At 38.6% G+C, this 12,195-nt stretch overlaps 1 protein-coding gene across 1 annotated transcript in view; it reads left to right on the top strand.

Annotated features, from left to right (window-relative positions):
* Nucleotides 1-1,437: 1,437 nt before the first annotated feature.
* The window catches only part of LMNTD1 (lamin tail domain containing 1), a 47,704-nt gene continuing 36,946 nt past the window's right edge, over nucleotides 1,438-12,195 (top strand). The window contains exons 1-2 of the mRNA XM_053662077.1: nucleotides 1,438-1,474; nucleotides 4,921-4,962. The gene's annotated coding sequence lies outside the window, so the exon portion shown is untranslated. The remainder of the gene's footprint in view (nucleotides 1,475-4,920; nucleotides 4,963-12,195) is intronic.

Raw genomic sequence — 12,195 nt, 5'->3', positions numbered from 1 at the left:
ATACTTCTCTCCAATTTCAGCCCCTAATAGGCACCCTCAGCCATTAGTCCAAGTTTTATATTTATCAGTTTATTTTTTTTTCTTGGAAACTTTACCACTTTTGTACATATCTCTAACATGTACATGGATGTGTGTATATAATTTTGTTTTTAATTTTATATAAAAAACAGTGACCTGTTTTCCTTAACATGTTTATGAGAGTCATTCATGCAGATGTGTGTAGCTTTTGCTAATGTATTTTGACTGTTAAATAAATGGAAACATTATTCTTTCTCCTCTTGATCAACATTAGGGTTGTTCCCAGAATTTTGCCATCACAAGTAATGTTTCAGTGAACATCGTTGCACGTGTATGTGGGATAATCAATGCTGGCTGACAGGGTGCACATGCGGTAGGTCTGCCAGACTGTGCCCCTGTTGTTTTTTGGTTTTTTTTGGTTTCCAGGAACATTAAGGAGTTTCTGTTCTTCCATAGCTTCACTGTGACTTGATATTGTCATACTTTATAAGTACATTTGGTGGGTTTCAAATGGTATCGCATCGTACTTTTAATGTGTATTTACCTGATTACTAATGATGTTGAGCATGTTTACAAATTTTAATGATTGCTCAGTTTTGATTTTAGCCCATTTTCTTATTGGAGTGATTCAGTTTATTGATATACAGTCATTCCTTCCATTTTAATTGTGAAATTCAGTATACAAACAAAATGACATAAAACATCTATATACAATATAGTATATCATTTCAGGGAAATATTTGTGTAAATACAACCTATGTTAAGAAATAGACATTTCTAGGGCCCCAGGGCCCCATGTGTGTCTCTCTCTAATTCAACCCCATCTTTGATCCAGAGGGAACCACTGTCTTGATTTTTCCAACAATCATTTCCTTGCTTTTTGATAGTTTTACCATCTGTGTGTGCACCCTCAAACAGTATAGTGTAATGTAATGTGGTCTATTTTGAACTTTATACTATGTATATTTTTTCAGAGTTTGAATCTGTACATCAACATTGTGATTCTTAGTCTGATTTCATACCCTACCTTACAGGTCCCAGATTTGGGGTGCATCCTAATTTAGTCCCACAGCTCTGCCTATAACTCAAATATACATTGGATTATCAATTGAAATGTAAATAAAAGTAAAAAATAATACCTAGACTATTCATGTCTTCCATTTTACCCCAATTTACAAATTTCTCCATGTTAATTCCAGATGAGTCAGGAGATTTCACAAAATTGCTAGTTAGTTGCTATGGTAACATATTTATTTTTGTTTTATTGCGGCTTTATTTCTGAACATGTTGCATTTGGCATAATCATGAATTAACTTTGACGCATCCACACTTCACATCTACTGTCTCTGAGGCACAGCCAGTTCTTTTACGTTCTTTTCTCTTTAATACCAACAGCTTATATATATACCTTAGAAGAACTCCTGGTCTTCTTGGTCATAGAATATGAAGTAGACAGGTAAGTTCCAAATCTTCAGATTTTATGCGCAAGCTACAGTGCTCAGTAAGCACTAATAATTAGGACTCAAGCATATTGCCAATTATATATAATTTTCTTCAATTAACTAGTTTTTACCTAGTTTTCTTGTACCCTGACTTTCTTTCCTAAAGCATCCTCAGAATTCCTTTCAAATTAGTTTAATTCAACAATTTCTAAGGGCCTAAGCAATATCCCCTCCTCCAACCATAAAAAAAGAAGAAAAAAGAGAACTAATTTCTTCTTTAATGGGTTCATAGCGTAGGCCAAAAGATGTACATATAGACAAATGATTACCTTATAGTACAAGGTCAATGATAGAAGCAAGAACAGGGTGAAAGTCATGTAGAAGACGGAGTGATAAGCTGTTTTACAGTTCAAGGTTTTAGGACAAGCTATCACAGAAGATGGAAGCGTCCAAACTGGTTTTTAAATGATGAAGATGTTCGGCCAGGGAAACAGGATGGGCAAATGCCCGAAGGTTACAATGAATTCCGCAAACTACATGTGACTTAATATTGCTGGAGCTTTAAGCACAAGGTGGGAGAATGAAGAGAGATGAGGCTCCAGAGAAAGTCCAAGGTCAGATCACAAAGCGCTTGTCAAAGAGTTTAAACTGTATTCTATAAATGGCAATAGGAAGTCAATTAAATATGGGGACATAATCACATTTTTGTTTCAAGAAATGTCACCTTCAAAATGTGGTGACATTTAGGTGGTCAGCTGTGCATATGAGAGACTCAGAGGTCCAGCTCAGGACTGCCACAGCCTAAGAGGCTCCGCGGTGTGCACGCTGTCTTTTCCTTATGGTGCCCTCCTGCGCAGCCCTAATCTAATGTTTAGGATGGCAGGGTGCCACATCCTTTCCAGGCAGGAAAGTTTATAGAGACACAATGAAAGGCAGCAATGTGTGCCCCCCAAAACTATCCTTTTAAGAAGATTTGCAGAAACTGCCACATGACTCTTCTCCCTACCTTGCATTGGCCAGAACTTAATCACATGCTCACACCTAGCTGGTTGCAAGACAAGCAAGGAAGTATAACAAAAACAAAAAGAAAAGGTCACGGAGACAACTGACAGTTTTTTGCCACTGAGAAATAAGATACTGGAAAAAAGAGAAGCCAATCAAAAGTCTACAACACCACTGCAGTGAGATGATAAGGACTGTATTGGGGCAGTTGTTTGGAATTTCTGCCATCATAAAACAAATAGAAAAAAAGAAAGCAAGAAAAGTGTCAAAATAGTATTTTTACTGTATAAAGACCTCTTGCCTCTGACACTATCCCTTCCCCAGAGCTTCCTCCAAATGTTTGGAGTTAATTTAAAGGCAGAAGGGAAGATACAGTTACCCAAATAACAGGATGCTGGGCCGTTTCCTTCTGTTCAAGAGAGTGGGATCGGAAGATATCCAGACCTGACTGTCACCAGGGAGACAAATGACCAAAGGCGAGTGAGTTCATACTCTGGGCCTTAGTCTCCTCATCTGTAAAATAAGACAGTTGCTCTAGATAATGTCTAAGGTCTCATCAGCTATGGAAGTATTTGATTCACTAATTAGCCCAATCACCCATGCTAATAAAACAGCGGAAAGTGAACAACCTTGCATCTCTCCAGCCATGCATTTCTTGATAATGGAAATAGTAATTGAGACAATATCTTAAAGTTCAAGTAAACACAATTTCCTCAATTTCCTGTCTAACTACTTCATATCCCTTTCCACTTCACTGTTGGAAACCTAGTTTATTGTGGTCTGGGGGTATTACATTTTGGTGAATTTACAAAGTCTCTCATTAAAGTGAATGGGGTTTTGCCAGATGCATTTCAAGATTACTTTAAAAGGTTTTACTTGAGGAAAAAGGATTACTTTTCTTATTATGTGCATAAGTCTACATGTGGTAGCTGAAAATATCTCCCTTGACTTAAGAAATATTTTCCTTTTTTGGTTGGTCAAGTACACAGTGTTTCACCTACTACAAAGGTTTAAAATGACCCATTTCATCATAGAGCAAAGCAATGGCAGCAGCATGTGATTTCTGGCAGAAAGAACACTTTGTAATTGCTAATTTCCTACTTCTAAATTCAGCTGAAAATTGTAGCTCGAGTCCATACTGCTTTGCAAGTCTTAGCAAGCAGGACCCAATGACACTGCCAGGTTTTGTAAAACGCCAATGAATCTAAACTAGCAGGGAGTTTGCTGAGATGAGCCTTTTGGAAGGAATGTTCAAATCCAAGACCCCAAATGCCTCAAGAAGACATGAAAGAGCCACGGGACACAGTTGGTAGACTCAGGTGTTTGTTTTGGCCCGTGACTCTCCTCTCATCTCCACTGTGTTCTGTGCCAACTGGCAGCTCTCCTCAAGGTCAGACTCTTTTTAAAAAATCAGCAACTTAAATGAGAACCAGTAATGCTTTCAGCAGGTATGATCCATTTTACTTGGAAAGTATTTCAACTAGTATTTCTTTTGATATGAAAAGTTTGAAAATCAGATCTAAATGTAATATTTTAGAACTCATATGTAGCACCAAATTTGTATTCCTTAGCCAAAGAAAAATATTCCTTTCTTTGGATCCCAGTCTATGATGAAAACACATTTTCTGGGTGGCCAAAAGAAAACAAATGCAAATAAGACTATGACGATATAATCAACTTTGAAGCCCAGTTTTACTTTTCTCAAGTTCCCAAATAATCTTAAGTGCTGTCAGTTGACTTTTTAAATTAATCATTCTCTGCATTTGACAGACAGACCTCTAAAAGAAAAAAACCATAAATATGTTGCATATATTACATAGCTAGATACCTATCTATCTATATCTAGCTGTCTATCTGTAAACAGGCAACTTAATTCCTATAGTTGCTTAGTCCTATATATCTGGAGTCATCCTGTTTTCTCACTTTTTCTTACAACACATGTCTAACCTACCAGTGAACTCTGCCAGCTTTTCCTTCAGCAGACATCCAGAATCTGACAGTGTCGCATCAGTGGTTTGCATATCTTTTGAAGGAGGAGGCCTGTCTGTGATTTAATCCTGATTCAGGACCCTTCCATTAGTTTCTAGGACTCACTTTTAAGTCTTCAGGTAATGCTGCATTTCCATATAGCATCTTTTTCAGCTCTGAATTTGGAGAAATTCCAAAGTCTATGTAGATTCCCAAGAGGTAAACCCCAAACTCAAAGAGGCTTAGTTCAAGGCACAAAGAGGACAAGAAACCTGAGCCCTCTTTACCAACAATATTCACTTTTTACGCCAAAACTTTTAATTTATAGGACCCAGGTTCAGGCAGGGAACAGGAACAAAGATCCCAAGAAATTTTTCAGAACTATAAAGATTTTCCCTTGGTTCATACCTGTGTCCTACTAATGCTGACAGTGAGATTATTCTTAATTTTAGAACCTTCTAAATACATGGTTGGTGTCATTCTTTTATAGGTTTCTGAGCAAGCTTGTCAACTGGCAACAGACTTTTCTAAGGTGAGTTATATTTTTTGTGCAATTTACTGATGAACAGGTATGAGAATAATAGCTCGTTTAATTTAATGGTTAAATTATAGAGGATAACTTTGCATGTCAGCTGGACCATCCTCTGTTGACACAAATATACAGACTGGACTATTTAGATCTGCAAAAAATGTGAAGTAGACAGTGTTTGATGGTGAAAGGCGGAGACCATGCCAGCCTCTTGCCTGGAAGTCTCCTCATGACCACTCGAGCATCCCTGTGCAACCCTGGAAATCCATGCAGAGCTGCCATGTAACCCTTTGACTTTGTTAGTAAGGAAACACTTCATACTTCTTGGCTTCACGTGGATGCGGATGCATAGGAGTAGAAGAGAGAAAGCAGTCAGAGGGAAATAAAGGTAAATATATTTGCTAACTTTGATTTTAACCCTTAATAACAGCAATTATTCTTCTTTTAAGGTTAAAAAAATTATTTTTAGAGAGAGGGGAAGGAAGGGAGAAAGAGAGGGAGAGAAACATCAATGTGTGGTTGCTTCTCACATCCCCCCTCCTGGGGACCTGGCCCACAACCCAGGCATGTTCCCCAACTGGGAATGGAACCGTTTGGTTCACAGGCCCATGCTCAATCCACTGAGCTATACCAGCCTGGGTAGCTATGGGAAGGCGCGGTGCGTCTGGCTGTCTGAGGTCACGCGTTTGCACGCAGATAAACCAGTAAAGAGACGTGCATTGAGATAGACTGTGCAGGACCCTGCGCAGGGCCATGGGCTCGCACATTTCCGCTCAGATAAACAGGCGGGGGCAAGCGGCGAGGTGGACTGGGCAAGTGGAGAGGACCGCCATTGCTCCCTCTCTGACCCCGCCCCCACATACAGCATCACAAACCTGTGACCTGGGTGGCCCCACCCTGGTGAACATCTAAGGAGCCTCTCCTCATGCGTAACAGGCACAAACAGATCAAAACATGGCTTAAGAACAACTCAGAGCCCCAGAGCCAATAAATCTAAGTGATGAAGAAATAGCCAAACTTTCAGATGCACAGTTCAAAACACTGGTGATCAGGATGCTCACAGAACTGGTTGATTTTAGTCACAAATTAGAGGAACATATGAAGGCTAAACTAATTGAAATGAAGGGAAATACACAGGAAACCAATAGTAATGGAAAGGAAACTGGGACTCAAATCAAGGGAGCAGACCAGAAGGAAGGAAAACATGACCAAATAGAAAAATATGAAGAAACAAGAATTAAAAAAATGAGGAGAGGCTTAGGAACCTCCAGGACATCTTTAAATGCTCCAACATCTGAATTATAGGGGTACTAGAAGGGGAAGAGGAACAGCCATGAGTGGAAACCTTATTTGAACAAATAATAAAGGAGAATTTCCCCAATCTGGTAAAGGCAATAGACTTTCAGGAAATCCAGGAAGCTCAGAGAGTCCCAAAGAAGTTGAACCCAAGAAGGAACACACCAAAGCACATCATAATTATATTAGCCAAGATTAAAATGAAGGAGAGAATCCTAGAAGCAGCAAGAGCTAAGGGGACAGTCACCTACAAAGGAGTTCCCATCAGACTGTCAGCTGATTTCTCAAAAGAGACCTTACAGGCAAGAAGGGGCTGGAAAGAAGTATTCCAAGTTATGAAAACCAAAGACCTACATCCAAGATTGCTCTATCCAGCAAAGCTTTCATTTAAAATGGAAGGACAGTTAAAGTGCTTCTCAGATAAGATCAAATTTAAGGGGTTCATCATCACCAAGCCATTATTATATGAAATGTTAAAGGGACTTACCTAAGAAAAAGAAGATAAAAAAGATGAACAGTGAAAGGACAGCAGACTCACAGTTATCAACAACCACACCTAAAACAAAAGCAAATTAAGAGCACAACTAGATCAGGAGTGAACCATAGAAATAAAGATCACATGGAGGGTTAGCAACAGGGGAGTGGGAGGATGAGAAGGGGGAAGGATGTACAGAAAATAAGTAGCATAGACAGTAGATAGAAAATAGATAGGGGGAGGGTAAGAATAGTATGGAAATATAGAATCTAAAGAACTTGAGACACGTGTTCATGAACTAAAGGGGGGGAATGGTGGGGGAGGGGGTGTGCAGGGTGGAGGGAAATGAAGGGGGGAATAGAACAAATGTAATGGCATAATCAGTAAAAAAGGACAGAGCATTTTTTAAAACAACTAAATTAAACGAGGCTGCATGTGAGGTCTCTAAAATAGTCAAATTTATAGAATCAGAGTGGAAGAGTGGTTGCCAGGGGCTGGAGAGAAGGGGCATATGGGAAATTACTAATCAACAAGCATAAAATTTCAGTTAAGCAACATGAGTAAGTTTAACAATACTTTATTGTACACTTAACAATTTGTTAAGGGGGCAGGTAGATTCCATTTTAACTGTTCCCTACCACAACAAAATAAAATTAAATATAAATACATAAACAAGCTGAGAAATGTTTAGCAGCCTGCTGTGGTTAGATTATGGGGCTCAGGCAGAGTAATGGCTAGAGAGGAGGGTGGAGAGTCATTTCAGGCCAGATCATGAAGCTAAGCTAAGTAGTCTTTACTTTCTCCCCTGGGCATCAGAGAACCTAAATAATCACATCTATGCTAGAGAAAATTTTCATATACTAGTGGGAAAAGACCATTTAGAGGCTATTTCAATGGTTTAGGAGAGATAAGATGAGAGTTTATACTGATATTGTTGCAGAGAGAAAGTGATGGATGCAAGAAAGATTTTGACTGTATGCAATGGCTGATTGAATATAATGACATGGGGAAGAGTCAAGAATGACCAAAGAACTGGCTTGAGAGAAACTTCATTGGTTTTACTTGAAATAGTACAGGTAAATAGAGACAGTTTCTCCAGTGTGTTTGGAAAGTGAGCAAGATGATCATCTTAATTTTATACATAGTATGTCATGCATAACAACACCCAGATGGGGAAGTCAAATAAGCAATTCGAAATACAGATAACTGACAGTATCTATTCTATGCCATACAGGTATGGGTATATATATATATATATATATATATATATATATATATATATATGCAATCCATATATGTGTGTGTATATATATACATATATATTTTATATATATACATATATATTTTATATATATATATATATGTGTATTATATGGAGCAGACACACTTACTTGACAGACAACTCACAGCCTGAGGAGGCAACACTTCAAAATATAATTACTCTTCCTTTAGGGAAGCAGTCTGTTCTAGTTTTATGGTTTAAGTTAATTTATAGATCGTATATCATAATTTATAAGTATCAAAATGTATTAAAAAACTGACTTTGGCTTATTTGTGTATTTCACTGTGTTGATAAGTCCAAGGTTAGGTCTTGACTTTCTATAGGTGTTTGATCAGCAAATATTCCTGAGACAGGTCTTTGAAGAGTGGTTTTTTAGTTTGCTTTGGTGAGTTCCAAGACTGCATGCTGATGTATAGTACCAGACTGCTCAAAAAACTCCAGCACTGACTGGGCGAATGACAACTGGGGGAATTGGTGCACCCTCTGTATTGGCTCTTGTTTATACTAACAGTAGTGAATCTTCCTATCAATGAGCAGTATAGTATTAAACAGCTCCCTCATTTACATGATTTTGCATTAAACAGATTCATATGCACAAGTAATACATAGTGTGATTACTATCTCATGGCACACTGAAGGCATATTTTATTTCTATTCGGCTACCTGGCCTCACCTAGAGTCCCCAGGAATAAAAGCTACAGTGAGTGCTTTGTTTCTGGAGCATTCTCACCTACCAATGTCACTGACTTCCCAGTATTCAGGCACCTAAGTCCTCATACTAACTCTGCCTGCCCAAAGGCCAACACTGCAGGCTTTCACTCCAGCCTGCCCTTTACAGGGGCCCAGATCACCATCTCACTGCCTCTCTGGTGTCATTCAAATCCCCATTTAAGGCAACCCCACATTTTAAAGATTTAGGCTTATGCATAGTAGTACAAAAGTGATCATCAAATCCTACCAAGGTGTATATGTGTGTGTCCACACAGATGTGTGTGCCCCATAATGTAAAATACCTGCTTGCATGAGTACTTGCTGCCTGTGATGCTCCATGAGATGAGGAAAGGGAGACAACCAAGCACGTGGACAGCTAGGCAGGTGAACCAAGCAAGGAGCCTCTCAGGGAAGTATAGTCGAGGCACTAGTGGGTTGAAGGAATCAGTACATTGGGATTAGAGACTGTGTTCTCACCCTGTCCTCCCCAGACCTAGGTATTCTCCCAGCAAGAGCTTGGTAATTCAGGATAAGACCAGCACAGATCCTGAAATGCCCTACCCTCTCAGAATCTATTTTCTGAATGCAGGGGTCACTTCGTGACTGGTCTCTGGAAGAGAGACATATTGGCCCTGGTCAAAATGTCAAAGAAAGAGAGGTTTGTTTTTACTCTCTCCCTCATTGACTTATGTGTAGACCTTCTCCATACTTTCTGGTAACAACATATTGCATTATTTCACAGATAATATTTTTTCACAGTTTAGCACCTCTGAAACTGAGATGTACCACAAAATCAAATGGTACCTCATGGTGCTGGTGTTACCAGCATTGAATTTTTTATGTAAGTGTTTATTTTTGACAGCTACCTGGAGCCACTGTTGATCTGAGACTACTTTAAATTAGATTCTCTTCCTGAGGTTTTTGCACCACACTGGTGGTGCGAACTGACACCTTACCTGTGTGAGTAATGGTTGCGGTTCACAACCTCAAGAGATTTTCCTTTACTTTCTCCGCTCAGTGTTAATGTTGACGAATGTAAGTTGTCCCTGGGGGATCCCCACTCTATGCCAGGATCTCTTATCAGATTCCCCATCTAGGCATTCTTCCCTTGGTAGTTGATAAAATAATGCTGTATCTTACAGCCAAAAGGATTTAATATTGATATTGGAATTGGAAAGGTTCACCAGGAACAAAAAAAAATCTACCGTTTCCTACTTCTGAGCAGCCACGCTGCCGTGTTCAGGTCTTTGCTTGTCTCTCAGAGTCTGCCACCACCTTTGAAAAAGAGCCAGGTAATCACCCTCCAGACAGATGATTCACTAGGCAATTTGTAGGTATAATGGGATTTGTTAATTTATGATTTCATCAAGATGTAATTTGTGAGTAAAAATTATGATAAAGCTATAATTGCCACTGTGGTGATTTTGTTCATTGCTTTTGCAAATACTTATGAGGTACCTATTCTGTGCCCTGGGGAGGTACAAAGGTGCCCAAGAACTGATCCCTAACCTCAGGGAGCTTACAGTCTATTACGATTGGGTAAGTCAAGTGCACAGCAACTGCAGTGCAATGTAGAAAGTGACAATACCGGGAGAAGGATTGGAAAGTGTGCCCCGTGGGTATAGAGGGAGAAAAGATCATTTGTGTTTTGGGGAAAATGAAAGATACTTTATGGAAAATATGGGTAGCAACAACAATAATAACCACTATTTAAAATGCTTTACTCATATTATTTTACTTAGTCCTTTATTAAATAGATATTAATTCCATTTTATAGTAGAGTATACTGGTTGTGGAGAATGGATAGATTTTTTCTGAGGCAGCAACAGCATTGGGAACAGCTCATTAGTGGAAATTGAACAAAGTCATGAATGTGGGAAAGCAAGGGGCTCATGCAAAAATGTAGTACAACAGTACATGGTTTAGTTTGGTCGGAGCACTGGATGTGTATAGGCAAGTAATAAGAGATAAAACTGAATATTTTGTTTTAACTAGGTAATGGAGGAATAAATAGAAGTTGTCATGGAGACAGAATAAAATAACCTGGCAGATGGATTATTGTAGGGTAACATAAGAGGAAGGTTTGTCAAAGATGAAGAAATGGTTTGGGGATAAGTGATACTAGAAGAAGTAGCAAATACAAGAGAATATTGGACATAGAGATTCTGTCCTAATGAGCTTAATTATAAAACTACTGACACTGTGCTAGTAGAGAAAGGGGTTGGGAGAAGGGCCAAGCAAGATATGAGATGTAACCAGTGGAGGTAGGTTCATAAAGTTCTGAAAATCAAGGACAGTGTTCCTGGAGGGGTAGTCTGAGACCAGGGTGCTTCAAACCCACATGCAGCTCAAGGAGGTACCACGATGTACCCAAGGTGATCCTCGTAGTTTGGACCATGGTGACTCATGTAGTAGGTGAAGACTAAGGGAAGATCTTTCAAGGGCCAATGAGAGAAGCTGAGAGGAAAAAAATGATCCACAAAGAAAAGGATTGGTTTAGGCTAAAAGAATTGATTAAAACCAGTTCTGTTCATTGCTAATTAGCAATTTCCTAGGGTATAAGGTTGACCTTTAACAAGGATTCTTCCCATTTTGATTGAATTAATTACGTTCATATGGACTTTCTAATGACCCTAGCTACCTACAATATATTTTCTGAAGGAATATACATCGCTTTAAGCCTAAATTGTGTCTATAGCATTTTCATAAACTACATTTGGTATGCAATCAAGAGTACTCAGAAACATGAGGAAACATGACAGGTGCCTGAAGAGGGACAGAAATAAGACATAACAACTCATACAACTCAATAGCAAACCCCCCCACAGATAATTAAATGGCCAGCAGGTACATGAAAAGGTGCTCAACATCACTAATTATCGGGAAATGTAAATCAAAATCACAATATCATTTCACACCTGTTAAGATGGCTTTTATCCAAAAGATAAGAGATAAGTGTCCGTGGGGATGTGGAGAAAAGAGGACCCTGTGTGCTGTTGGTGGGAATGTAAAATACAGGCAAACCCTGCAATCAAAATGATGGATTCTAATATACTTCTCTCTGGTTTTTATAATAAATAGGAAAAAATTAATAAGGACACAAATGGTCTGAATAACACAGCTTTTATAATTAATCTAATGAGACATTTAAAACACTATACTCAATAAATTCTGAGTATGCACTCTTTTAAAAAATGCATGAAAAATTTACAAAATGGACCATATGCTGGCCATGCAATAAATTCAATAAATTTCAAAGAGCATAAATTATTCAGAGTATGTTCTCTGACCACAGAGGAATTTAGCTAAAAATCAGTAACAATAACCAGAAAATCTTCATATGTTTGGAAATTAACCAATAACTATCTTTTGAAACTATGTAAATTTAAAAATGTACAGAAATAACTTATGAAATAAGAACTAAAGTCATGCCTAATGGGAAAGGTATAGCCTTAATTGCCTATATTAGGGA

Source organism: Artibeus jamaicensis, unplaced genomic scaffold (assembly GCF_021234435.1).
Source record: "Artibeus jamaicensis isolate MK-2021 breed Jamaican fruit bat unplaced genomic scaffold, CSHL_Jam_final contig_233, whole genome shotgun sequence".
Taxonomy (NCBI): Eukaryota; Metazoa; Chordata; class Mammalia; order Chiroptera; family Phyllostomidae; genus Artibeus; species Artibeus jamaicensis.
This window is presented reverse-complemented; position numbering and strand designations above follow the sequence as displayed.